Consider the following 23883-nt stretch of genomic DNA (forward strand, 5'->3'; position numbering starts at 1 on the left):
TCTGAGTCTTCTCTTGACTTATTCCTTACAAAATATTACAAAGTCCTGATTACTATAGCTATTCAATGAGTGCTAAAGTCAGGCATGTTGAGTTCTTCCACTTAATTCTTCTTTTTCAAAATTGTTGTATCTAGTCTAGTCCCTTTGCTTTCCATATTAATTTTAGAATAATCTTGTCTGTATCTACCAAAATAAATACTGTGATTTTTGGTACAAATTGCATTGAATCTGTATACCAATTTGGGAGGAATTGACATCTTAACTATGTTAAGTCTTCCAATCAACCCATGAACACATTTTTCTCTCCATTTATTTAGGTATTCTTTGATTTCTTCTATCAGCATTTGTAGTTTTCAGCATCTAAGTCCTGTACATATTTGGTTAGATTTAGACCTATTTCATTTTCTTTGAGCAACTGTAAGTGGTATTTCTAACTATGGTGTACTCATGTTCATTGCTAGTATATAGAAATACAATTAATCTGTATGTTTATTTTGTATCCTCTGACTTTGTAATTCACTTGTTAGGAGAATTTTTTAATTCCATGACATTCGCTGTGTAGACATACATATTATCTAAGGACAGTTTTATTTCTTCCTTTGCAATCTGTATGCCTTATATTTCCTTTTCTTATCTTATTGAACTGGCTGGAGCTTCTATCATATGGTAAATAAAATTGGTGAGAGTGGAAATCCTGGTCTTGTTCTAGATCCTCAGGAAGCTTTCAGTCTTTCATCATTGAGTATAATCTTAGCTGTAGGTCTTATGTAGATATTTTTTATTAAGTTGAAAAAAATTCCCTCTAGTCTTATTTTTGGGGGATTTTTAGTCATGAATGTTTAATTTTGTCAATTGATCTTCCTGAATCAATGATATGACCATGTGATTTTCTTCATAGCCTTTTCATGTGATAGATTACATCACTTGATTTTCAAATTGATCTAGTCTTGTCACCCTAGAATAAACCCTATTTGATCTTGCTGTATAATTCCTTTATTTACTGGTGAATTCCATTGGTTAATATTTTCTTAAGAATTTTTTATATCTATATGCATGAGGGATATTGGTCAGTAGTTTTCTTTCTTTAAAAAATTTTTTTGCACTTTTTTACCTGATTTGGTATCAAGATAATACAACCTACAAAAAATTAGTTGGGGACTGTCCCCTATTCTTCTATGTTCTGGAATAGATTATGTAGAATTGGTGTTAATTATTCTTTAAATATTTGGTAGAATTCTTCAGTAAAACCATATGGGCCTAAAAAATCCTTTAGGTTTTTTTTTTTTTATTTCAAATTCAATTTCCTTTATACTTACAGAGATATTCACATTACCTATTTGATACTGGATGAGTTGTGATAGTTTGTGTTTTTTAAGAAATTGGTTGATTTCATATATATTGTCAATTTTATGTTTGTAAAGTTGTTTATAGTATTACCTTATTGCTGTTTTTGTTATCTATAGTCTGTAGCAATAATTTCTATTTCATTCCTGATACTGGTATTTTTTTTTCCTTTTTCTTAGACAATCTTGATAGAGTTTCATCAATTGTATTGATCTTGTCAGAGGACCACTCTTAATTTTGTTGATATTCTCAATTAGTTTTCTGTTTTAATAAAAAACGTTATTAATTTCTGCTTATATAAATATATATACATATATATGTGTGTGTGTGTGTGTATATATATATATATATATACGCACACAATTTCCTTCCTTCTTCTTGTTTTCAGTTTATTTTCCTCTTCTTTTTCTAGGATCTTTAGGTGTGAGTATAGATTACTGATTTGAGATAATTCTTCCTTTCTAATATGTACATTTAGCACCATAGATTTCCTTCTCAGCATAACTTTAGGTTGTGCCTCTCAAATTTTGATATGTTGCATTTTTTATTCAGTTTTTTATTTCATTTTCATTCAGTTCAATGTATTTTTATATTCCTTTAGACTTTCTCCTTAAAGTGCTTAAGGCTCTCTCTTTGAGCCATGGATTATTTAGAACTATGGGGTTTTTTTGTTTTTGTTTTTGTTTTAGTTTCTAAGTGTTTGAAGGCTTCCTTGTTATTTTTATGTTATTGATTTCTAGTTTGTATTATTGATTTCTAGTTCTTCCATTGTGGATGGAGAACACACTCTGTATGATTTCAATTCCTTTACGTTTGTTGATGTTTATTTAATGTCCTAAGATATTTGTGTATTTTGGTATATGTTCAATGGACACTTGAAAAAAATGTGTGTTCCTTGTTGATGGGTAAAGAGTTCTGTTAGTTAGGTCTTGTTGGTTAATGTTGTTGAATTTTTATATACCTTTGCTGAATTTTTGTCTAGTTCTATTATTTTAAAAGATGGATACTGAAGTCTCCAACTGTAATTGTGGAATTGCCTATTTGTTTTTTCACTTCTATCTTTTTTGCGTCATATCTCGTGAGGCTCTATTATTTGGTATATAAGTATTAGGATTGCTATGTTTTCTTGATGGATTGTCCCATTTGTCATTGTGTAATGTCCCCCCATCTCTAGCACTTTTACATTTGTTCTAAACTGTATTTTATCTGATATTAATATAGTCAATCCTGCTTTCATTGGTTAATGTTTTAAGGATATATCTTTTTCTATCATATTACTTTCAACCTCCCTATCTTGTAATATTTGAATTGAGTTTCTTTGAAATAGCATACCTGGATCAGAGTTTTTAATTAAACATGATCATATGTGTCTTTTAATTGATGTACTTATACTACTTACACTTAATGTAATAACTGATATTTTAGAGCTTACATCTGCTAATTTATTTTTAGCTTTCTGATGCCCTGTGTTTCATCCCCTTGTTCCCTTTTCGTTCTCCTGCCTTACTATAGGTTACTTAAACATTTTCAAATTTTATTTTGTGTTATCTATAGTGTTTTTAAGTGCATCTCTTTATATAGCTTTTTTAGTAGTTGCTCTGGTGCTCCATTTTATACACATTTTATGCACACACACACACACATAAATCAGAGTCCTATTGGTGTCATCATTATGCCATTTTAAGTAAAGTACAGAAATCTTTCCTCCATTTCTAATACAATTGATTTAAATATTTTGTCTACTTACACTTCAAATAACAGGGTACAGTGTTATAACTTGTGCTTCAGTCATTTAACACAACTAAGAAAACTCCAGAATAAAGGGAAAATCCATTGTATTTATCCATATCTTTGCTTACCATGTTTATTCTTCCTTCCTGATGTTCCAAGATTCTCTTTTATTGCTTCCTTTCTGTTTAGAGAACTTCCTTTAGCCATTCTTTAGGGTATGTCTACTGGCACCAAGTTCTTTTAGTTTTCCATCACCTAAGAATATCTTGATTTTTTCCCTTCATTTTTGAAGGATATTGTCGTTGGGTATAGAACTGTGCATTGATAGCTCTCTTTTTTTTTCATCAATTGAAATATGTCATGCCACTTCCTTCAGGCCTCCATATTTTCTAATGAACTTCCCAAATTCATTCCAGTTATTTACCTTAATAGGTAAGGTGTCAGTTTTCTCTTGCTGGTTCCAAGACTTTTTCTCTTTCATTAGTTTTCAGAAGTTTGCTCATGATGTGTTCTTGTTTTAATTGTGTTTGAAATTTGCTCAGCTTCTTGAATATGCAGATATATGTCTTTTACAACATTTGAAAAATCATCAGCTATTCTTTCTTAGAATACTTAGAATATTTTTTCAACCCTATTCTCATTCACTTTTCCTTCCAGGACTCTCGTAACATAATATTGAATCTTTTGTAATAGTTCCACAAATCCCTGTATTTCAGACTATGTAATTTCTATTGTCCCTATTTTCTAGTTCTCTAATTCTTTCCTCTGTTTCTTCAATTTTGCACTTTAGCCCATACACTGAGGTTTTTTAATTCTTCTTATCGTATTATTAAGTTCTAAAAATTCTATTTGGCTCTTGTTTATGTCTTCTAGTTCTTTGTTGAGGATCTCTATTTGTCCATTTGTTTCAAGCTTGTTCACAATTGTTCATTGAAGCATTTTTATGATGCCCACTTAAAATCTGTGTCAGCTAATTCTAACATATCACTGTCTACCATTAGTGTTGGCATCTTTTGGATACCATTTCCCATTCTGTTTGAGATCTGATTCTTGATATATGGGTGGCTTTCTATTAAAATCTTGACATTATGGGTATTATGTTACAAGACTCTGGATTTTATTTAAATCTTTCATCTTAGCTTCCTCTGTTACCATGCAAGGTAGCAAAGAGGTTTGCCTCCTCATTACTATCAGGTTCCCAGACTAGCATCTCTTGACTTTACTCTATTGCTGCTCCTGTTACTGCTGGGCAGGAGTGGGGTTTCTAGCTCCCCATATGGCCTCCACAGATAACACAGGAAGGCAGCCTCATTAATGCTGGGAGGTGATGAAAGTCTTGACTCTCTGCTAAGATTCCTCAGACAACCTATCCAGTAATTAGGGGGATCACTACTAGGTGGGGCTGTCCAAGTGGTCTCCATTGACCTAACAAGAGAAAGGGGAAGAGGTTGTCTACTTTCCACCAGGAGGGGATGAAAGCCCTGGCCTCTTACTGGCCCTTTATGACACCACCCCATCAGGGATGGAGAAGGTAGATTAGAATGTCTCATTGCACCCTCTAACGAAGACAGAAGTCAAGGCTTCTTGTTAGGCCTTTGTTGGAATGGGTGAGAGTAAGGGCCAGAGATTTTTTCTGTGGTGTTTTCCTGTATTAGAGCTGTTACTATTTAAAAGTTTCCTGTCTTGATAATCTGCCCTTTTCCAGGTCTTCTAGCTGGAAAGTGGGCTTGTGTTAAGGTTTCTACTGCCTGTGCCCATACAACTTTCTAGGTGCCAGGCTTCTTCAGCTCCAAGTTTTGGATATATGAAGCAAAAATAAATACCCTAGAGAACTCACCAAGATGTTGTTCTCTGGATTTGAGGTAGCTGGTCAGTCTATCTTCTTCTCTCCTCCTTACAGAGTTTTCTTATATTTGTTTATATATATATAAATGCCACAGGCTGTTAGTTGTACTAAGTGGATGGATTATGACTAATTATAGTCCATTTTCTCAGAAGTGGAATTCTCTAAAAAAAATCTTTTAAAATAAGAGCAAAATTAGATGATGTACTACCTGATATCAGGACTATAAGTAATCAGGATAATGTGGTATTGATATAAAGGTGGACAATGTATCAGTGGAACAGATCAGAGACACCGACCCATACATACACCAAAAGTTGCCTTTTGGCAAAGACACCATTGGAATTCAATGGAGGAAAATAGCTTTCAACAAATGGTAATAGACCACCTGGATAAACACATTAACAAAAATGAAGCTTGACCTCTGCCTCATATCTTGCACAAAATTAATTCAAGATGAATCATAGATCTAAGTGTCAAAGGTAAAACTAAAACTCTTATAGAAGAAAGCAAAAGAGAAATTCTTAATTATCCTGCAGAAGACAAAGATTTCCTAGAGATGGAAATACTATACATACTTAAGGAAAAAAAAAAACAAATTGACCTTTATAAAAATTAAAAACTGCTCTTCAAAAGTCACAAATAGTGGGGCGCCTGGGTGGTGCAGTCGGTTAAGCGTCCGACTTCAGCCAGGTCACGATCTCGCGGTCCGTGAGTTCGAGCCCCGCGTCGGGCTCTGGGCTGATGGCTCGGAGCCTGGAGCCTGTTTCCGATTCTGTGTCTCCCTCTCTCTCTGCCCCTCCCCCGTTCATGCTCTGTCTCTCTCTGTCCCAAAAATAAATAAACGTTGAAAAAAAAAATTAAAAAAAAAAAGTCACAAATAGGAAAATGAAAAGGCAAGCCAGAGACCAAGAGAAAATATTCATAAACATATATCTGACAAATGACTTGAGTTCAGAATGTTTTAAGGATTCCTACAATTGATAATAAAAATAAATAACCCAATTAAAAGTGTGCAGAATATTTAAACATACACTTGATAAAATAAGTGGTGAATAACACACAAAAAGGTATTTAATGCCATTATGCATTACAGAAATGCAAATTAAAACTACAGTTTTCCTACACTGGAATGGCTAAATGAGAAAAAAAAAAACTGACAACAGATGTACGTGACAATAAAAAACAATTGGAATTTTCATACATTGGGATTTTTGGTATTTTTTAAAAATTTTCATACATTGTAGAAAGTACAAAATGGTTGAACCACATTGGAAAATGTTTCTTATTACAGTATGCATATACTATGACCCCAGTGAGTTCACTCTCACTATTTATACAAAAGAACACACAGATGTGCAGATGTGTATAACATTGTTTATATCATTACTCACAATAGTAAAAAAAAAAAAAAAAAAAAACTGGAAGTGACCTAAATGGTCATCAGCAGAAGGTTATACAAAAGAAGTATGATGTATTCTTATAGTGGAAGACTATTTGTCAATAAAAAATAATTAACTTCTAATTCATTCAACAATGTAACTAGGTTAAACATCATGTTAAACAAAGAAACAAAGACACAAAAGTTTGTCATTTCACTGTATATAAATTTTACCAGTATAGGATGATGTCATAAAGTTTTTTAAAAGTCTGTATAAAACCAATAGAATAAAAACGAAATGACTGACATAGTACATAAACATAGAAACTGTGTTTTTTTTAATAATTACATAAACATAATTCAGAGAAAGCTACTTAAAGCAAACATTACAAATGGTTAAAATAATTAATATTTATAGACTTAACATAAAAGTAAGAAAAACACTTAACTCCAATAGATAAACAGCTAAAATTCACAAATAACTTCCAAAGGAGAAAATGCATGTAAGTGAATGTGGCTATAAAGCAGCAAGAGTGAGAGCTAAAGCCAGGAACTTGGGACAACAGACTGAAACACAAAAAGATCTTGGGTTTCTAAGGTTATTTCCATGCAGCTGAATCATTTTGTTAATGAGACATGTCATGTGACAAAAAATTATACAATTGTTTAAACTCACAATTACAGAGTTTTCTGTTATTTGGGCCAAAGACATTCTTTACCAATATATGAATCAACATTTGAAAAGCATTCAATATCAAATAGTAAAGTAATGCAACAAAAATATTTCAAAATATCTCATTTCCTGACATACCAAAACTGCAAATATTTTTAAGAACTGAAACTACTGGGGCACCTAGGTGGCTCAGTCAGTTAAGCATCCAACTTCAGCTCAGGTCATGATCTCATGGTCCGTGAGGTCCCAGCCCCACATCAGGCTCTGTGCTGACAGCTCAGAGCCTGGAGCCAGCTTGGGATTCTGTTTCTCCCTCTCTCCTTGCTCCTCCCCCACTCGCATTCTGTCTGTCTCTCTCAGAAATAAGTAGACACTAATGTTTTTTTTTTTTTTTTTAAAGAACTGAAACTACTGAATAGAATGAATTATGAAAACTTTTAAATTTTACTTCCACAGGGTATGCAAGTTTTGACCTCTAATTTTAGAGATCACCATAATACATAAAGACTCACAAATGCTGATGTTTATAATCTACTTTTTTAACTTATATATCGACATTTTATTATATATTTATAATTATTAGTACTTAATGTTTATAACACAGAATTCTATCTGCTTGCCGTTGTCATTCAAGAATAATGGCTTGTGTTTTTCTCCTCTTTTTTTTCATTTCTCCAACAGATTTATTTATTTGTTTGTTTGTTCATTTGTTTACTTTTATCTATTTTTGGAAGGAATGGATTTTGAGGAGAAAAACATGAAACAGAGAAGTATGGAAGAGCAAGTAACTACAAATGCAAGTGGTTTTGCTAAATGTGGCTAAAACAAGAGCCACGACAAATTAATACAGAGAATGCCCTGTACAAAACAACACAATGAAGATAGAATGTCACCTACATCCCTGCAAATCAGAGATTCTGGGAAATGTAGTTCCAAAAACAGATTCTAGGAAATGTAGTTCCCAGAGTCCAGAATAAAGCACTTAATTGAGAAAAACCAATTCAATCCCATACAGAAACAGTTCATTGTATTGTGGACTCAACATGCCTTAGTCACATTATATTTCCAACACTCAAGTAAAACCTTTGGGTATATAACCTTTATTAATCCTTGCAACATAGTTTGTTAGTACTATTGTGTTCATTTTACAAATGATGAAACTGATGTTTAGTGTAGTTAAGTATAAAAACAAGATATCACCCCAGGTGTCTCAGTCTCTATAGTTTACACATACACAATCCTCCCCTTACAACCCACTTTGCACAGCTCCACGCCTGTTTTTGGAATGAAGCAGATGACAGTCTATACAACAAAGCCTTCCTAATATCTAGGTATCTCTGGGGCACCCAGCAAAGACATCTAGTAGGCAGTTTGACATATAAGTCTGTGGTTCAGGAACACTACATGAGCTCCAAAGATATACCTGGGAGTCACGAGTATGCAGGTGGTGGTTGAAGCTATAGGTGTAGATGCAATCACCAAAGGACAGCTATAGAGTGAGCTGAGAGGAGAGAGGGGACAGGAGAGGACAAGAGAGGAGAGAGGACAGGAGAGCACAGTGAAAAGCAGAATGTGCACAGGGATCCACTTAACTGAGGAAATTCTAGGACTTCTCTGAGAGCTGCTGGGAAGAGATGCTCTTTTCCGCTGAGTTTTGACCAGAGGTCACCATGTAGAGTTTGGGCCTGAGACCAATGCCCTGGAAAGCAGACCAAGGACATGAAAAGATCCAGTGTTGCATCTAGGCCCTAGATTCTTCAAGTATGTGAACCAATAACTTCTGTGTATGTTTTTTTTTTAATCTAAGAAAATTGTATTGGTATTTTTGATACACTTGAAGATCTTGACCCTTTCTCACTCAGATGGCAAAAGTGTCAAATGATAAAACCAATGAAAAAGAAACTCTAAGAATTTCTGTTACACATATAAGTTTCCATCATCATTAGTGAGCACTTTTTCAGTGACCTTTCAAGTTATGAGTTCCAGACTTTCTACCCACTGTAAGGCCATCTTAAAGTGGCTTTGCAAGAATTACTTGAGTATCATTTTTCTTCCACACGTGGGTCATGTCCCATATAGCCAGAGGATGTTGAAGATGTTACCAGACCATGAAAAGTCCAAGGAAAAGGCTCATGGTTTAAGCATTTTTATTCATGTTATTATTGAGTCTGTTACTGACAGTGTCCAGCACATTGAAGAAGTGCCACACATGCTTGTACAGTGAGGATGATGTCAGAAGTTGTTCCTTATGTGCTGTGCACATTACCCATTTAAGATAAAATCTCCAGGCTCCTTTTGCAGGCAGATCTCCTAATGCTTCACATGGATGTGACTGATACCAATGTTTTCATACATTATACTTACATTGTTTGACATAACTGCATAAATAAGCCATTATAGAAGCTAGAATTGGGGATTTGAAACATCCCTCATATCTCAGTGTCTAAGTTGAAACTGTGATACATCTTGCTTAGAAATAAGGGAATTTTTTTATGAAAAAGTTGTTTCACTATGGATGATGGATGTCATGGAGTTTCAATTTTCCAATCTTGCCAGGCCTGATGATTTCCTTTTGCTCTTTCACACTGGTGCTGATATGTGTGCTAAAGTCTTCTATGATACACAGCTTGCCAGGTGTAGCTGAGTTAATTTTGTTAAAGTCTCAGAATCATTCTTTTCTCTCATTGGTATTCATTATAATGAAGACCTACACTTTGTGTTAATTTTCAATTCCCGAGGTAGAGTTTTTCAGTGTTACAAGGTGAACCTAATTCCATGGTTGGCCATTAAACACCTGTGCTTAAATGATGGGCTTCTTGCCTCATCTCTTTTAAATAATTTCTGGATTAGCATTGCATTCTGAGTATCCTGAATTTTATGTAATATCTAACCTCATGATCTCAACCTTTACTGACCAAACAGACCAACTTTGACATTAAGAAAATGAGGCAGAGTGACAAAAACCTCAACAGATTTTATTCTTTGTGGTGACACAAAACTAAATGCATCCATGCTCTCAAAGACACACTGTTCGATCAGGAAGAAGGCAAAAGCATTCTAATCTTTCCTCACAATGCCCTTCAGAAACATTAGTGTGTGTGCATGCATATGCTGTTATCTTTTGAAACTAATAAAAATCAGTCACTGAGGAAATGTAGTAACATCCATTAAAGACAGCACTGCTCAGTCTGTGATGCTCACCATGTGCAAAGATGTACAGTGAGGAAAAACTTACCAGGTGGAACCCATGGCCTATATCATCTTCTTCACAAAAGCTGGAAAAAACGGTTTCGTACAATGTGACATTTCATAGCACGCATTCAAGTTAGTACTCTCACGAGGGAAAAAGTCCATAAACCAAAAGTTTCAAGCAGAACAGATTTTGGAAAGGACATAGAATTGTAACTGCATTCTACTGGATGAGCTAATGTTTCTTCCAGTATGAAATTATAGGCTATATTATTGAATAATAATCCAAGAGAGACATAAATTTTATTAAATAAAGAAAATAGAAATGACTTTACGCTTTCCCAATAAAATATGAATTATTAAAAATTCCATGAAGTTATTAGTGTCTCCACCTGAATATCAGATCCTAAGAAAATCAGAGGCAATTTTATTTTAAAAATAAATTTCACTTTTCTGGAAAATTCACTTGGTGCAAACGAAGTCTAGGTTGTTATCTTCTTGCCTGTTCCCTACACTGACTAGCACACAATGTGCTGCGTGTAATAAATGTTACATGCAGATGTAATGATGATTGATTAAAAGACCCAGTTCAGATGTAAACTCTGCCATGAAGAGCTGCCTCATTCCACCTTCTTCACTTCAAAGATTCTATAGCACAGACCTTGCTTCTCCAATTGGATATGTTCTAGAACTCTGTCTTAGACAAAGATTCCACCTTCTTCATCTTTGCATTACTACAACGTTTTATATACCATAGCTGCAGACTCAGGATATGGAGGCAGGAAGAAATCACTGAACAAATAACCATAGCCCTCCTCCATTTATATTTAAGTGTCCATTTCCACTTTCTCAAGATTAATACTCCTAACCCTTCTGAAAGATGTCTCTAAAAGAGGGAAATAACTTCAGAGAGGAAAAGGAACAGACTAAAGAAAACACAAGAGAAAGGACCTGTTACAGGGCATCATCGCTACCTGCTATGCAGCAATATTATTTTACAAATAAATCAAATGAATGTCAGGTTAATTAAGTAGCTGGTCTCAGGCCACTTGATGGCAGCATCAGAACTGAAACCTAGTGCTGACTGTTATGTTGGGGCACTTTTCACTGGAGTCTGCTGATACTGAAGATGTAAATCTTATTAGAACTGGGAGTGTGTATTTTCTTTCATTGATTTTGCATCATTTGCTTGCCACCCACATTTGATTCCTTGTATGGGCTCTCTCTGCTTCTTCCCAAACTCCCTACCTAGAAAATGGATGCTGTTCTTTAAGGAAGTTCTTCTTGCCAGTCCTTTATTTTTTTTAAGTTTATTTACTTATTTTGAGAGAGAGAAAGAAAGACCGAGCAAGTGAGAGGCAGAGAGAGAGGGAGACAGAAAATCCCAGAGGCTCTGCACTGACAGCGTGAAGCCCCTTGCAGTGCTTGGACTCACGAACCGTGAGATCATGACCTGAGCCGAAACCAAGAGTCAGACACTTAAGCTACTGAGCCACCCAGGCACCCCTTCTTACCAGTCCTTTAAAGCATTTTTTAAGCTTTCCATAAAATGTGTATGCATCATCTCCCCAATTAGTTGAAAACACGAGCAATGTCATATACTTGTTTCTATCACCATTTCAGCTTGGCACTGAATTGTGTCTCCAGGACTGTTCTAGGCACTGAGGGTCATAAACAGATGTCATAGAAGGCAAACTATGCACATACTGCAGACCTTAGTTAAGGCAGGAATTAAAAATGAGGAAAGCTCAACTGTAAGGAAATTACCTAAAATCTGGCCATCAGAGAAATATGAAAACCTTAAAAATGGAAACATTTGATTTCAAAAGTATTAATGGATGTTTCTGTGTCTTTAAGTTTGGTTTTAAACGAAGTATGAGCTGCATATAACAAAGAGCAGGAGATAAGACACTGTAATGTTCCTCAGTGCTGAGGGCCTCTAAAGTACTTAACCCTACTATGTTGAGGCAGAAGAAAGCAATGGTCAAGAAGACCAGACAAGATATTACATAAATGTGCTATAGAAACATCTAGCACAAAATAATCTCTTAATAAATATTAACCATAATTAGAAGAAACTAATGATGAACACAACAGGCACAATCTTAGGCCTCAAAAACCTTAAATGTGCACATTTGACTAATTTTAACTTGGAAAGTTAAACCAAACTACTATTTACTTTATGTTTAAACCTAAAAGGAATAAGGAAATAAGAAGACCAAAGCAAGTGGCTTAAAATGTAATTAAAAATAAAAGAGAAACATTCAGTATCATTTTCTGACCTCTGAGTTAATTGCCAATTTTAAAAAATAGATCCAAACCTTTAACAACCTCTAAATTTCATCCAGGGGGAGAAAAACAATCCTGTCAACACTGCAAATAATAATATTGCTAGCCTTAAAAACCCTGTGAATTTTTTTTAAATATGAAATGCTTATAATGATATAAACCTAAAACCTTACCCCCCCCCCCCCAAACACACACACGCACGGGAATACAGAGAGGCCTCTGACTAGGGTTGTTCCTATAGGATGTTTAAATGATTAGTAATTTTTGTATATTCATTGGCAAAATATATCCTGAAAAACAGACTTATTTGAAATGAAAGACTTTTAATTATAGAAACTTTTAAACTATAGAAAATGAATACAGTTCTGTAAACATTTGCCATTATAAGTGGTTCTTTTCAAAACTGTATTCAATTTTTTAAAAACTTGATGTGGGCTAAGACAGCAAGGAAATATGGAAATTGTACAGGTTTGGTGGTAGTCATGTGGTTTTCCTTCTTTTCTTTAATTTCCTTTATAAAGCAGCTTTGCAATAAATAAAGTGAGCAAATAAAAATGCTCCATATGTTTTAATTTCAATTTGCAAATTCACTTTTTGAAAAAACAGAATTTACAGCCAACTTTTCTAAATCAAATCACTCATCTTTCAAACCAAACCACTTCTTTATACAATCTAAACCCTAGCAATTTTGGCACTTTCACTGTCAGCAAATGCCTCTACAGAAATGCTGTCAATGTTTGTTAGGTCTGTTTTGCTTTTTCTTAAGTTTATAAAGTTGTTCAAATGAGAGTATTTTAATTTATAGGTGAGCATTCTATAGGATTTAGTGTATATAAACCACAGCAGGGAGATCACTATTTAGTATTCTAAACTTCTAACTTCCTCTTTCAGCAGACGTGGACACGTTTTTCTCCTACGTTAATGAATTGTTAAAGGACCAATATGGCAATTCCCGGTGTTGTGGTTAGCCATAGATAATCACCCCTTAGAGTATGCCTTTAGCTCTCAGAGGTGATGATTGCCAGACCCGTCACGCCTTCCTGCTTACATACATGCTGATGGCCACAACCACAAATATTTGTAAGGCGTGAGCAGCATACAGGATTTATGTGTTTTGCCCATTTATTAATTATAAAAGCCACTAACACTATTGGCAAGGGTGTATACACTTTGACACTGTCATCATTATTACAAAGTTTTAGTATGTGGTTTTGTGTTGCAACACCATCGATCAAAGTCCATTTTTTGACATGTGTAGCAGAGGCAATATGTTCCACATAGGTTATTTCTGGAATTGTATTACTTACTGTAATCGAGTCCTGTCATGTAGCTCTATTCCACCAACTTTACCCGCCCTACTGATGCCTGAGCTGTGTCCACTTTTATACCCTCTCAAACATACACAAAATGAGGCGATGGGGTGGAAAAGAGAATATTTTTTAGGAATTATATTTTACAGGTCAATATGCACAAATATAAATTTGGTTTTCTCGATTTGGTTTAAATACTAATATCTTAATCTTCCAAACCTCTTAGTTTATTAAGAAAACATATACATTGCATACCTGGCTTTCAGAAGACCAAAAAAAAATGTGTATTTTCTTTCACGATTTACTTAAAAACAAACTCTGGGCAATATCAAATATGTATCTTTTTTAAAAGAGATGCAATGCCTATTTCCTACTGTTCACTGCTCTATAAAACATGCTTTGGCAGGACACAGTCCTTGTGAAAGGAGACAAAAATCCCTTAAACAGGAAAGGACAGAGGGTTGAAACTATTCTTTCCTGTGCTTAATTACATATTGAATTTGCTCACATATATCAAGGACAGAATGAGGATTTAAAATGGAAACTGACAAAATGATACAATAAGTTGGTTGGAATTTGACAGAAACATTAGAGTACCCCTAAGTGATGCAAAACAAAACAATGTATACACTGCACATGAACATAACAAGAAGGAGCACCTTCTTTAATTGCCAGGAGAAAAAAAAATCCAACTATTGCCAAATCTAATTTCCTTCCCAGAATTGAACTAACTGCCTAAGATTTGACATGCTACATCAGTGTATGATGAAAATCAGTCACAATTACTGTCAAATGTACAATGATCTCCTCCAAAAGTCTTCTGAATTAGATCCGTTACAAAATAAAGAAAGGAAACTGACCTAGGACATGTTTATATCAAGGGATATACTGTTTGAAATAAATCTTTTACCATCATATTCTTCAAGTTGGGGAACTGAATGAGGAAATTCACTTATTTCCAATCAACTTCAACATGAATGGAAATCCTGAAATTAGCAGAAAAGAAGCAAGGGCAATAGAAATAGAAATAACTAACATATGGACTTTGGCCATTTGTAAGATGGTTGAAATTATAATTTTTTTCAAACAAAAATGCAATTGAATATTGTCCCTTAAGGGCTTTCAATATTAAGTTTAATATAATAAAATGGTGCATATACACATATATTCAAAATTATCTTTAACATATTGGGTAGATGAGATGAAAGATAGATGACAGATAGATAGATAGATAGATAGATAGATAGATAGATAGATAGATAGTAGATAGACAGACAGACAGACAGGTACGGACAGACAGGCAGACAGACAAACTGTGTTTCTCAAGGCACAAAGGGCTTGCAATTTAATTACAATGATGGAATTGAGATCAAGTCAGCAGGCTAAATACCTATTCAGATGTGTAAACTGCAGGTAAGTTTACACATTTTCTTCTAAAATAAAATCAAATTCATCACTGACTTGTGTTCTTTTTCTAAGGTCTAACTGAAACCAAGTGATTCTATTACATATATTCCTACTCTATTATCTCAAATTTTCTATCTTTAATTAAAAGTTTCTAAAGATACTTGCTACTTCCTTGGGGAATGAGTCAGAGGTCAATTCCCTAACTAGAATGTTTCATCTGCCAGGAGGAGTGTGAAAAGATACAATCACTAAAAACATTATAATGAAAAATTAGAACACCCACTATTCATATTAATAGAATCACCAGTTCATAGATGACTTACAAATCCATTATCATAGCATCTGAAGACTTCATGATTCCAGGGAGGAAGCCAAATCTTAAAAATATACATCCTGGAGAGTGCTTGACAGTACAACCTTTGTGAAATGATACAAGAAAGAATTAAAATAACTTTTTCAGAATGTCATGGTTCAAAAGAAAGGTGACAGTGGAATAGATTACTCCAGAGACTTGGAAGGTGACATTAACTCTCTCACATGCATATCAGTTCATCAGAGAGCAAAAGGTATTCTTATCTGAAAACAGCTACAGAGGCCTTTGTGTAATGAATGAATGGTTTTAGCCCATTTCCAATGGTCTCCATCACATCATAAAAATTTGCACTAATTAGGACCTTTATTTGTAGATCAATCCAAGAACCTAAGGAATAAACACACACACACACACACACACACACACACACACACACACACACACACACCTATCTGCCTTTTATAGATACAACTCCCTGAGCACAGTGCTACTGCCATAAACATGTCTGCTTTTGTGCTCTTGTATTTTACTTTAAGACAGTATGTTTTAATTTATGACAGTACATTAATTTATGACATCTTAGAGGACTGGAATCTCTTTTCTATATGCCTGTCTGTAAAGCATCAATATAACATCACAAATTTTAGGTATTTAGTAAATGAATTTTGATGGTGATGGTGATGATAGCTTTTTAAAGAAAATCTTTCTTAACTCACTCAGTTTGGTTGAGATGTTCCTTCTCTGTGCTCCCACAGCACACAGTGAATATACAAGTTGCGCTGCTATAAAAGTCTTATTTACTGATGCATCTGCCTCTCTTTCTGGATTTTGACCACCTTGAAGACCCAAATTATGTCTTACTTATTTCAGGATCTCTAACACCCAGTGTGTAGCCCATCATTTGTACTTAATGTATGTTGGTTTAATTGGTTGTTTATTCCATCTGCCCCTCCCATGATGTTGCCTCCCATTATATATATTTACTCTCAGCCTTGAATAAGATAAGATGAATTCACATAGACACTTGAGTTTTGTGAATCATTCTCTGTGTTAGAAATATAACTTGAAATATGGTTCTCTTGCAAGGTCAGGAGCAGTTAAAAGCAGCAATGAAAAGAGAAAGTCTTTGGATCACCAGCAAGGTATTCACTTTGTGACTATAACTGGGAAGCTAGCACATGATTCCAAAAAAGCCACCCTTCAGATGTAAGCTCTACAGCCAGCCCCTGATGACACCTACAGAATTACAAAGGGTCAGGCACATTATTCTTCTACCTTCTATTTTCCCTATCTTGAACTTTGGTCCATCTTCTGATCCCCAAACATTGATGGAATAGTGGAGCTGATGATTACATCTATACTTCAAACTCACTACAGCTTTTTCTAGAGAACACAGGTGAGGACTACTGGCAAATGGAGAAGGAACATCCACATACAATTCTGACATAGTCACTGACAATGTTAGTAGTCTTATTGCCTCTTTTCATAAAGGATCCTGGAAGAAAGGACTGTGGACTGGGTATGAATTTTATTTAGACTTAAGTATACAAATGTGCTCTGGCTAAAGTTCTTCATTCTCTATCTGATTAGAATATAAAAGTTATAGCTTCGTAGAGTAAGAACAATCTTGGGAGGTCATTATAATTTCCCATATCCCTAAAAGAGTACCCTACCTGCTGCTACATATCCTGAGTCCTGAATGCCTATGTCAATAAACACTCCTAGATATATTTGTCCAGTATTATCTCATACTTCACTGATACAGACACAGAACTGTTGTTTATAGTTTGGAAACCTTGGCAAAGAAATATGAAAGAACTCCTCCCAGCGTGGGTGACCATTATTACACTACCTAATTGCAGACCAAAAAATGCACACATGGATGGAATTTAGTTTCTTAACCCAGATTGGTTTCAGCAGATCCAGGAAATTTATATCAAATCTTGCCCTTATGTACAGTTCTCTTTTTTCTAGCTAAAAATTCTCAGTTTTGTCAGATCTAAAAAGGAATTATGCTAAAAAAAATAAAATAAAATAAGAACCAAGAGAAGAAATACATCATAAAGAAGATTCTTCATTCATTCCTACAGTCAAATGTTTTCACAGGGTTCCTGCCATTAAAATACCTGTTTTATGCCAAGGGAAATCCATGGTGAATATGACAGCTATAACTTCCCCAGAGGTTTGCATTGTAGTAGGAAGAAAAAAAGCATGTAAAAATGACCACAAACAAGGCAGCAAACAGGTTTTATACAAGTGGTAAAATTCCCCATGAAATTTCATAAAAAGGACATCCCTTTGTTTGAGTACTTCCATGTGCAAAGTGGCATTCAATCCTGGCCTCAACATTGTGTAAGACAGAAGTAGACAGAGAGACAAGAATGAGGAAAAGGGAGATGAGTGGCATTCACACTGTAAAAATGAAATAATCAAAGCAGAGAGGTTGGAAAGAACTAACTTTGAAAATTGAAAAGATGTTGCAAGAAATTAGTTTGACCATAGCTTTTGTGGCATGGCAGTAGAAGAGTTTAGAAATACGGATTGTAGCTTTGAATATGATGGGGAGATTTTGGACTATAATATGCAAAACAAAGAAGTCATGAAAGGTCTCAGGGCCAGAAAGTGGCATTATCAAGGCAATGTTTTAGAAAGAATAATCCTCAGCAAGTATGCAGAATGCACTGTTCAAAGGGAAAAAGGTCTAGAGGAAGAAAGACTAGTTCAAGGTTGGAGCGATACCAATATAAACTATTGTTAATACCGCTGATAGAAGGGAAGGCTAAGGAAAGGTTTGTGAGCGAAAAATCAACAGGACTATATGACTGATTGAATGCCATAAAGTGGACATAGCAATGAGTAGCTACTTAAATAAGTATGTAAATGAGATAGTCAATATAAAAACTTAGAACACTAGCACATAAAATAATACAATAAGCATTAATAGTACAATAAGCATTAATTGTTGTCATTCAATAAAAGAAAGGGAAATCAAATCTTACTGAAATTCGAGCCCATTTACCGGATATACTTGTAACAGCATTTAAAAAGTAGGGGAGGTCAAAAGAAGAGGTGGGTTAGGGACAAGGGGAAGGATACAAATGTGCGGACTATAAGATTGGTTGCAGAAATACAGAGTTCAGGTGGAAATAATCAGCTAACAAATAGAAGCAAGGTACTTACTGCATGATAAGTTCTGGCAGAAGGCCCAGATTTCAGAATCATCCACCTACACGTATAACAAGCTGTGATTTCTAGCCAGAAAGAATGGAAAGCAAAGAAATAAAATGAAAGGTTAGGACCTTTCAGAATGCCCAAGTTTAGGGGACAAAAAAATGCAGAGCCTGCAGATAGGTAAAGAGGATGCTTAGAAAGGAAGGACAACCAGAAGAATTTTGCTTTCAGAAAACCACAGAAGTGGAATTCATTTAATTGAAAGTTAAGGAAATACTTCCAAGCCTTCTGGGCAGGTGAAAGAAAAAGTTGATGAATGTAATGAGGCAGAGGTGACTGAATATAGTGTTTCTTCAGGATACTGTCAGCGAGGGAAGTAGAGGTCAGATTGGATTTGGAGGAAGTAGGGTGGTTTAAGGACTAGAAAAAGTGAAACCAAGTTTGATGTGAGACAGGGGTCAGGTACAAAAACAGAAAGCCTAACAGACCAGCAAAGGCAGCAAGCCCAAGAGGTTAGTCTAACACAGAATCCAAAGAGATATTGTATAGAAAAACTGAAGTAAAGTGGAAGCAATACAACTTAATGGTTTAATCACTCAACTCTAGAGTCAGACATGGTGCCTTATATTTGAGCTCTGCAACTTCAGGGAAGTCCCATACATCTGTGGGTCTAACACTCACCATGGGTAAAATAATGCAACCTACTTCACAGTGCTGTTGTGATAAGAGATAAAGGAGATAATACATGTAAAGCATTCAGTGCAATAACTGGCACATAATAAATGCTAAAAAAATGTTAGCAATTATGATTAACAATGGGTAAGTTCTCCAATAGGCTAGGCAGCATAACTGTAGATGCTTTTTGGTAGAAACCCAAAGCTAAGACCAAGAGAGTCTACCTAGAAAATTAAATTCACCAGCTTGTTTGACAAAGACCTTGACTATCAAAGTTACATGTGGCCATTGAGCCTTAGGAAATGGACGCCATTTATGTTGTTTTATCAGTATAATAAGGTGATTAAAATATATTTAAAAGTTAATCTTGAAGTGGTATTCAGGAACATAAGAATGCTTTTAAATTCATTTCCTATTGGTGATTTAAAAAGAGAATGGTGTGGTTATTTCAGTTGGACATTTGCTTCTGCGTATTCACTCCCCATGGACTCTCCTTCTATTGCCAAGTGTCACTGTGACCCCTTCCACTGGATATATATTAAAGGTTGTTTTTTTATTATTATTCTAATGATACCCAGCCTGAATGTGGAAGAGGAAGGTAGAATCTTCAATTCTGCTTATGATAAGAATTTAAAATGGCTAAATTGTTGAATCACAGAAAATGAGAAAACGACTGTGGATCTTGTAATTATCACAGACATGTCCACTTTACTTAACTCCATCATATTTAAAGCCAGCTTTGTGCATAAAGAGTTGAATCAAAACATGTGTAAAGCATTATTGGTTTCCAGACGACAAGTATACCCTACAAATGAAAACCGAGACTGCGACCCCCTGCTTTCCCTTCTCTGCGTGTCTAGAGGCTCACCACATGCCAGCAACACTGCAAGCCAGTCTCACGTTTGCTAAAAATAATCGCTATTCTTCTATGTCTGTTCAGGCATGATGCTCTGAAACAAAATACAAAGCACAGCAGCCACAATTAACAAATACAACTACAATACCCTTCAATTCTACATAGATTCATTTTATCCCAAGGATATTAGAATACATCACAAAGTTGAATACTATTCCTATAACATCTGTCATCAAAACCAAAATCACATAACTAGATCCACATAAATCACAGCAAAGCTGCCATCCTGCAGCAAGAGTCAAACATCCACCCTATGCTACAGCCTTCAAAATATTGAGATAATTGATGGATAGTCTGCTTCCCTCATCTCATCACCCAGGTTTCACTTCAGAACAATACCACATGATGAGTCCACTCTTTTTGATGCTACATGTGAATATTGTTTTCATAATTTAGTATGCAGTGTGCTGGTCTGAATCGACATGTTTGTAAGGGATTCCATTGTGTCAAACAGAGGAGAAGGAAAAATCTGACAGCAGGCACTTGTCAGATATGGCCAAATCTCTGCTGGATCCTGCTTTCACTGCACAGTCCCTGAAGCATATAAAGCTCATCCCACTTTTATAAAGCCATGCACGCATGAAACTGAGGATAGCATTTCAAGCAGGAATTGATGACTTAGTAAAAATGTGTATAATTTCCCCATATAAAAGAGAAATGGAAGGCACACCAAGAAAACATTGTTCCTGAGTGAGGGGATTAAAAATTCAAGAGCCCCTTTTGAAGTGAAAACCTCACAAAACTCATCAAATCCATGTAAAGGCAGACATCTTCAATAGGGAAAATTGCACAGAATTAAGCAGCAGCATTTTGGAGGTGCTGTGGTTCTTCTATTTATCTACACTTAAAACAGAAAAACCACCAGAGCAGAGTGAAAACAGGTAGATTTACTTAGCCGATTAGCAAATACATGTGCTTTTCAAAGCAGGGCAATAGTTCCAAGCAGTTTATAGGGAAATGCTGTCTTTAAAGAAAAATTCTTTTTATACCCCAAATTCAATGGTTGGATAACCAGACCTTCTGTGTTTTTTGAAGTCACATTTCTTAATAAGCTATTATTTGACCCTGGAAAAATATTGACATGTTTGTAACTGAAGCCAATGAGAAAATTTTCACCAAGGGAATAAGACCAATTTACAATGGAATGAATATACTTCACAGATTTTAGAAAGAAAGTGGCTCACTTTAAATATGATTTTAGCTACTTCAATAATTGGATTATTTGTCAGAGCATACAATTTCATTGCCCTGCATTTGTCCTGCATAAAGAGCAAGGACTGTGGGGCCAGTCTGCCTGACTCAAATCTCAGCTTTACTATTTAGTAACTGTGCCTATAATTTATCAAATGATGTCCTGACTTCTTCATTTGTAAAATTCAGTTAATAACAGTGTCTATATCATAGGGTTGCAATAAAGATTAAGTGAGTTAATATATAAAAAAGACTGGGTACTTGGGCAGCACTACATAACTTCAAATATAAGAAGACACCTTCAGTAAAACACATATACTTGAAGGTTCTGGTCACCATTTTTGTCCTCTCCTTTACCCATCTGTGCTTTCTGCTGTTCCACATTCATTCGTACTCTTTTGCTCAGATTTTATCTTCCTCATCATAGCCAGTTCTATATTTTTAGATAATCACCCTCTATGGTGGCTCATCTTGGAGCAAAGGAAGAGAAATAACTATTTTTATCCTAAAATATCCTATAGAAATGTCTTATAATCATGTATTATAGCTTGCTGAGGTTAGTAGGTGGGGAAATATTTCATGAAACTGACAATGTATATCATTTTGATAAAACACAACTCTAGAATAAATCATTGTAAATAGAGAGATGAATGACAGTCCATTTCTCAAAATATTCACAGTTTAATGGCAAAGGCAGACTAGTAAACTATCTCTACCCAAGCTGATGTATGCCTATGATGTGGGAGAATACCAAGAGGTAGTACCCATCAAAGACTGAGGCAGGGTTGAGGGGGAGGAAAAGCTTCATAGAGGAACAAGAGAAAGCCAGAATGATGACTTTCAAAGGAGGATGAACTTGGGGAACAAATGGAGGGAGATGGAGACTTTGCAAGAGATGTAAACGTGCTGGAGAGCTGTGAGCTTTCTAGAATAACTGAAACTCGGGAATATGGGAGTGTTAAAACTCAAAACTATGCTAAAGAGCAAAAGCTATAAGAGAAACATGATAGACCTAGGAAAGAAAAGATAATAGAACAAGCTTCTTGCACAGGAAAGAAAAGATACTAGAAGGTTCTCAAATAAAGGTTCTCAAAACTGAAATTCCTTTTTCTCCAAGTCCATGGGAAGGAAGGGTATTAGAGATGAGTCTGGATAGAGCAACACTGGGTGCATGTTTCAGTGTGAGCTAACCTATAGACAGTTCCTGCCTGATGGTCTTCATCTTCTCTGTGAAGAAGGAGGGGATGGCAGGTTGGAGCTTGCAGAGAAAAGTAAGGGTTTGACACAATGATGGAGGAGAATGATGGCGGGAGCTTCCTTGGTACATAAGAAAGATCAACTGGAAGTGTTAGAGCCTGATAGGAGGAGTTGGAGATTCTTTTCTGTGATGTGCATGTGGAGAAGTAGCGTTTTTGATAGTAATATTCTATAGATGTTTAAACCAGATGAAGTAGATATTTGGCTTTCTCCAGGTTTGGTGTTTCTCTAAGTATAGGCAGGAGAAAGTTAAAAGGCCAATAAAGTGCATACAAAGGAAAGATAAGTTTATGTCATAAGAAGTGACAATAAGAAGCAATCTTGGTGTTTAAAAATCTAAGTAAAGCCAAAAAGAGATAATTAAAAGAAAAAATGGTGTAGGTGACCAGAGAGCCAGTGAGAGGAAGAAAACTTAAAAAATACTTCTGAATGCCTGTTTCTTTTCTTTTCTTTTTCTCTCTTTCCTTTTCTTCTTATTGCAGTAAGAACACTTATCATGAGATCTACTCACTCAACAAATTCTTAAGCGCACAATCAGTATTGTTAACTATCGACACAACAGATTTCTACAATTTACTCATCTTGTTTAACTGAAATTTTATTCCTATTGACAGTCATGCCATTTTCCTTCTTTTTTTTTATTGAGGTACAACTGATATCAATTAGTTTCAGGCATACAACAAAATGATTCAACATTTATTTACATTGCAAAATGGCTACCACAATAAGACATATGTCACCATACATAGTTACAGGAGTGTTTTCCTTATGATGAGAGCTTCTTAGAGACTTTCAAATATGCAATGCAATATTATTAACTACAGTTGTCATGTTGTACATTATATCCCCAAGATTTATTTATTTTGTAATTGGAAGTTTGTACCTTTTGACTCTGTTCACCCATTCCACACCCTCAACACACACACTGCCTCTGGAAACCACCAATATATTCTCTGTTTCTATGGGCTTGGTGGTGTTTTTGTTTTTTGGATTTGTTTAGATTCCACATATAAGTGAGATCGTATAGTACTTGTCTCTCTCTGAGTTATTTCACTCAACATAATGTCCTCAAGGTCCATTCATGTTATTACAAATGGTGAGATTGCATTATTTTTTATGGCTGAATAATATTTCAGTACACACACACATACACACACACGTTTTTTCACCCATTCATCTGATAATGGACACTT

General features: G+C 35.2%; 1 long non-coding RNA gene across 8 annotated transcripts in view; it reads right to left on the bottom strand.

Annotated features, from left to right (window-relative positions):
• LOC147581115 (uncharacterized) overlaps positions 1-23883 on the bottom strand; it is a 1011143-nt gene that overhangs the window by 843437 nt on the left and 143823 nt on the right. The window contains exon 1 of one of the 8 annotated variants that reach the window (XR_015251430.1): positions 15491-15751. The exons of the other annotated variants lie outside the window; for them this stretch is intronic. This is a non-coding gene — a long non-coding RNA (uncharacterized LOC147581115). Of the gene's footprint in view, positions 1-15490; positions 15752-23883 lie in introns of those variants that run through there. 8 annotated transcript variants of the gene reach the window in all.

Source organism: Puma concolor, chromosome B2 (genome assembly GCF_028749965.1).
Source record: "Puma concolor isolate L17-30 chromosome B2, mPumCon1.1.hap2, whole genome shotgun sequence".
Taxonomy (NCBI): Eukaryota; Metazoa; Chordata; class Mammalia; order Carnivora; family Felidae; genus Puma; species Puma concolor.